The sequence below is a fragment of the Arachis duranensis genome, chromosome 10 (assembly GCF_000817695.3).
Source record: "Arachis duranensis cultivar V14167 chromosome 10, aradu.V14167.gnm2.J7QH, whole genome shotgun sequence".
Lineage (NCBI taxonomy): Eukaryota > Viridiplantae > Streptophyta > Magnoliopsida > Fabales > Fabaceae > Arachis > Arachis duranensis.
The window spans coordinates 69,356,105-69,362,653 of record NC_029781.3 but is presented as its reverse complement, the minus strand read 5'-3'; positions in this window follow the sequence as shown (position 1 = coordinate 69,362,653).

The window sequence follows — 6,549 nt, the reverse complement described above, 5'->3', positions numbered from 1 at the left end:
AAAGATGAAGAGAGCATTGAAGAAGCTCTTGAAAGACTCTCTAAGATCTTCAACAATCTAAGCATGCTTGGTACAAAATACAATGATAAACAAATTGTGACCAAGGTGCTTACAAGCCTTACACCAAAATGGAACTCCAAAGTGAACGCCATTGTGGAAGGAAGGCTCTATGATCAACTTACATTTGATCAACTACGAGGTAATCTTCTCACCTATGAAATGACTATGCTAAATAGACAAAAAGGTGAAGAAAGCAAGAAGAAAAGTCTCGCCCTTAAAACAACATCACTGCAAGAAGAGAGTGATGATAATGAAGAAGAAGGAGATGAAGAATTTGCACTCTTATTAAAAAGATTCAATAAGTTTACAATGAAGAAAAACTTCAAGAGCAAAACAAAGGTACCAAAATGCTATGAGTGTGGAGAAGTTGGACACATCAAACCCAATTGTCCAAAACTTCAAAAGGAGGACAAAAACAAGAAATTTAAGAAGAAGGAGAAAGCATACATATCATGGGAGAACGAGGATGAATCCGACTCCAAAGAAGCATGTTTTCAATCATAGAACTGAACTAGGAAGGAATTGTAAAATCATGTAAATCGTATGAATAAGTGGGTGAAAAACTTGATAAAACCACTCAATTAAATACAATATAAACCATAAAATAGTGGTTTATCAGCCGTCGTGGTGGTCGCCGTTAGATTAGCCACCGCCGCTGCTGGAGCTCGCTAGAGTCAACCGTTGGAGCTGTAACTACTCAGTTATTGGTTCTTTCTTGGTACAATAAGTTGTTTTGCCCTGAAAATCCCTTTTGTCGATATTTCAATATATGTCGTTGAGGTTTTTACGGTGTTATTGCAATAGGGTTGAGTTTCGGTTATTACATGTTGCAATTAGAGTTACTGTGGTTACTGTAAAAGTTGTTTGGAGTTGAAGCTATGGCTGCCGCCACTGCGGGCCGAGAGAAAACGGAGTTTTGTCATGTAGTTGAGTTGCAATCGAGATTGGGGCACTTTCCTTAAACTTATTTTATTCTCAAGAATTATTATAAATTGATATTGATGCAAATAATATATTTTGGTGATTATGTGAGTTTTATTGATTGAGCTGAGTTGTTTTCATGCAGGTTTCTACCAGTCTCATTAAAGAATTCAGCAAAGTCACTTTCATTCTCTCCCGTTTACTTCAGAATAACGTGGAATTCAATTTTGATGAGGATTGCAAAGAGGCTTTTGACAAGTTGAAGGGTGCATTAACCACAGCACCTATTGTGCGAGGCCTGGATTTGAGTCGTCCATTTGAAATCATGTGTGATGCCTCAAATTATGCCGTGGGTGCCACGCTAGCACCACGTGATGTCCCTTACACTATTTCTTATGCTTCGAAAACTTTAGACTCGACCCAGTCGAATTACACTACTACTGAGAAGGAGCTCCTAGCTATTGTTTTTGCATTTGATAAGTTTCGACCATATTTGCTAGGCTCCAAGGTAGTAGTGTATTCAGACTATGCTGCTCTAAAGTATCTCTTAAACAACAAAGAGTCAAAGCCTAGGTTGATTAGATGGATATTACTCTTGCAAGAATTTGATTTGGAAATCAAGGATAGGAGTGGATCCTAAAATTTAGTGGCAGACCATTTAAGTCGGCTTGAGCATTTGGCCTTGGATCCTACTCCTATGAATGATTCATTTCCTTTAGACACCTTGCATGCAATTTCCTAAAACACTCCTTGGTTTACCCCCCGATTGCTAATTATTTGGTCGCACACATTTTTTCTCCAAATTTTTTGAAGCATAAAAAAGAAAAGTCGAGAAGTGATGCTAAGTATTACATATGGGATGATCCACATATGAAGAAAGCTTGCAACATAATTCGGCGAAGTAAGTTTGTTTCAATGATTAACTAGTCAGCCATATGTATGAAACAAATTATGAACCACAAACAAGGCAATGTGTACTACATAATCCATTTGCTCCACTCTTCCTTACTGTGCATCAACATTCTTGGTGAAGTTGAAATACACTAACTTGCCTTTTCAGAGGTCCACAACCATAAGGTACTAGTGGCGATTCTCGTTTAGAGGAATATAAATCTAAGTTGTAAAATTTCAAAGGTTACAAGTCTACTAATTTGAAATACAGAAACTTTTCGTTAATCAGTGATATAATGAAGGAGTTGTTCTTGAATCTTAGAGGTCTGATCCACGTATCACATGGATCTTGTTTGAATGAACTTTACCGTTTTCTTGCAATATATTGTGGAGTTGAAGGTTGTTTGCTACAATTCTAGGAGTAGCAAAAAAAAAAAAAACAAAACAAAATAATCAACTAAACTCGAACCAAACATTCAGCAAGTATATTGGTGCATTACTATAATGTTGTGGTCAACCACCATATCGAGTCGCTCCTTTCATCCATCAGCATGGTCACAATGAAGTTCAGAATCTACTTTATCGGAGAACATGCCAAACAATTCCTTAGTAATATACCAAAACACTAATCATCATATAGATAGAACTAAAATCTTCAACTACACTATTGTACAATGAATAAAACATGATATTGTACATCATAAATCACTTTTTTCTATGGGCATAGCGTCTAGAACGCCTCCCTGTCCCTTTGACAGCGCTCCGAGAGAAGCAAGACTTCCTCGTTGTGCATGCCTTTTGGCAAAGATGTAAGTTCCAAGCATCATCTTTGTAACCAAGAACTGCATTCCTATTGGAAGGCGAAAGACAACTTTGAAACGCTGCATACAAAGAGAAACATATAACTATATGTTGTAAGAAACTTAGCTGTTGACTGTCCAAACAAGAAAATAAAGAGGGATGAGATTTTATCAAGTGACTACCATAGCAAAATCTTCAGTAGTCATGTAGCCTAGCTTGATTCCTCCAACAACAATAGATTTTGTGCCTAAATCAGGCCCTCTTTTGTCACACTCTGGGTCAGGTTCATCTCCTCTCTCAAAGTCTAAACGCCTCGCCTAAGACCGATGACATACAACTTTAGTCATGAAATCTTTAAAAAAAAGAACACAACACAATCTTCATACCTTCAATAGGCGTGATACTTCGTGAGGTTTCTTGGCTCCGTTCTTCTTCATTATGTTGTCAATAGTAACGACATCAATCCCCGTACGAACACTTTGCATCTTCACAGCGTAGGAAAGAGGAGCATTCTTCGCCTTGGAGGAGACATTGGCCGCCTTTGTTTTCATTTCCTCTTGTTTATCTTTTTCCTCTCCACGTGATGCATCCACATTATCTTTAATAGCTTCCCATGCTCGAAAATTATGTCAGTTAATGTTACATTTGTTTTGCTTGTGATTAAAGGATGGATCTCATGCTCTTTTTGTTCTCAAAAGTAGATGTTGTGTTGGTCTAAAATATCATCACAACTAACTTTTCCTTAATGACAAAAATAGTCACAGCTCCAACAACATATTAACCTCACAGAGCCTGTTAAAAATCGCAACAAGGACATCCTCTTCCCCAGTAATGTCCTTCATATTGAGCTTTAAAATGTCTTTGTTGCATAACGAGAATAAAATATCACTACATGTACAGACTACTAACAAACCTAATGAAATCCATAACAAAGTCTCTCACTGACGGAAGTTTGGTCTTTTACAAATCCTCACCCTGCTTCGCCTCACTCATGATGTTACCTGAAAGTTGGAGTTATGTCTTTTTCTTGAAAAATGATCTCCTTTATACCAAAAAAAATAAAAATCTCCCCAACTTAAAGCTTAGACGCTAATATATGGGACCATTAAAAAATATAGCCTGAGTACTATCTAGGCCAAATTCTAGTTGTGTTTTTTATTAATCATGGTTAGTTTACTATCTCCACCCTAGCACCAAACATATTGTTTGACTAATGAACAAACTAACAAATGACCCTTTCTTTTTATACAAGGATAACTTGTTAGAAAATTCCTTTAAAAAACTATTGATTGATTTGATGTTTAAATCATGACATTAGACTTTTAACCTTCTACAAATGTACTGCTTATAATTTAAAAATGTTAAAAAAAGGTTTTGCAACAAAATAGATAATTTTTTTAATTTTTTTTCTCAAAGAAAATAGAAAAAATTCTTAAGAATTACTTCTTAAAAAAACCTCAAAAAATTATATTACTATTTCTCCACTCTAATATGTCTTTCTTTAAAAACTATTTTCTTCAAAGAAAATAGAAAAAAATTATTAATAATTACATCTTAAAATAAAAATTCAAAGTTTTTTGATATAATAGTCTAATTCAAAAGTCCTATCTAATCTACCTCTCCAAAACCACCCAAGGTGTAAATACCTTGGAAACTACATATAATTTTTTCTCTTTCTAATCCTCCTAGCATCTATTAATGACATCAAATCATTATTAATATTATGCACAGAGAAAACCCACCCTTTTATTATTCAATTAACAAAAAACTTTCCATTTCTATTAATGCTTTGTGAAATAGTTCTTTTTCCTATGATTTAGTTATGAAAATATTATTTTTCTCCTTCATACCATCAACCTCATAAAGCTATTCTTCTGTTAGTCTACCACATCTTTAGTGTTTTTTTTTCAAACTGCACTTGATCTTAAACTTGACAACAATAAACCTTGAACAAGTACCTTAAACAGTACCATCGATCCATCATCCTTAGTTTATTACAAAATACAAACCAATACTTCTCAACCATTACCCCTCTAATGTAAAACCATGAAAATTAATAATTAATTTACTAATAAATTAATTATGATCCCAAGAAATTATAAAATTAAATTTTATAATATAAAAAATAAAAATATTTAAAACGTGAATTTAGACGCTAATTTTAAAGTTTTTGGCGGGGCAAGAATCAAGAACCCTAACCTCTTTCAAATTTCATTTCCACGTAACTTTTAATCCGGAGCTCCGATTGATGAGCCGTCAGTGACCACACGTTCGTCTCGGAATTCTCTACAAAATTCATCAAACAATTTGGTAAGAAAATTGATATTTTTTACCCAATTCTTACCCTTTTAGTTTCGTAATTTTGAGTGATATATGTTGAGAAAATTTGTGTTTTGGTGATGTTAGGTGTGAATTAACTTTGGAAAATCATTAGGCTTTACCCCAATCATTCATTGATAAGGTGAGAAGCCTTTAACTCTTATGAAATTATTGAATTAATAAGCTTTGGTGTTGATTATAGTGATATAATGTGGAAATAGATTGAATTATGTTGATTTGAAGTCTAAATTGGTGGTTGAGTTGTTGATTTGAACCTTGGAGGCTAGGAACCCAATTTTGATGTGGTCTTGGTGAAGTGAAAGCTTGAGAAACGGTGGAATTTGAGGTGTTCTGAGCTTAGAGAGGAATCGGCCAAGGTATGGTTTTGGTTTCTCGTAGATAATGTGTAATGTTATGTAAAAACTTAGGCTAGTTGATCATAGGATAAGTTGAACTATGTGAACTTATTAATGTTTAGTGGCTTTGGTGAAAATATTGAAGTAGATTATGAGAATGTGTTGGACAATGATGTTTATGATGATTGATGATGATAATGTGTTGTGATGATGATAGATAGATGAATAATATATTGTGTTGTTTTTAATGTTGGGCTATTTGGGATGAAAGTAATAAAAAATTGAGTGTCGGTATGTTGTGAGAGAGGTGGATTGGATGTGAAATTGTTTTGAATATAAATGATGTTGTTTTGGGGTGTCACACATTGGTTTTGAATTGAGGTTTTGGATAAAAATTGAGGTTTGGTGTTTTTGGTAAAACTTGATTTTTAATCAACTTCGACGGTCCATAACTTGAGCTTTGGATTTTGGAAATGAGTGGATTTTATGTCAAAATGAAGATAATTTCAAAAGTTTTAAAACGATTTAAAGATTGAAGAAATCGAAGTTTTGTAGAAGTTATAGACACCGGAAGTTAGGTGCAAAAAACTGAATTTTTCTAAGTTGCAGGATTTCTGGTGTGCGTGCGTACACACGCTATCGTGCACATGCACAGACCAGAGCATGTGGCTAAGCTCGTGTGTACGCATGAGGGGGTATGCGTGCGCACACCTTGAGAATTTTCAAGTTGTGTATACACACACTATGATTCGTACGCAAAAGCATGGGAGAACTTGTCTAGTGCATGCGTACGCACACTATGATGCGTACGCACGATGCTCTGTTTTACACTAAAACTTTATTTTTCACTGTTTGATCTTTTTGGCAAACTTGTAAATATCTGAAATTACTGTTTTGATGAAAATTCACCATTTTTTAAATATTGACAATTCCTTTAATTTTTCAAACCTCTGAAAACTCTGTTTAAGGTTCAGAAGCTAGGTTTTTTAAGCTATTAAGTAAGGGTAAGTATGTTGGGGAAGGTAAAAATGTTGTTGAAGGAGAATTAAAGAGAGAATGATTGACTTGATGAGATATGATGATGGCAATGATGATATTGATGAGTTGGATGTGAGGAAGGCAGTAGGGCGCTAATTCCTCGATTTCTTTCTCCCGCATTATCTGTGATTGTGTTGTGTTGGATGTGGAGAAGGCGGTAGGG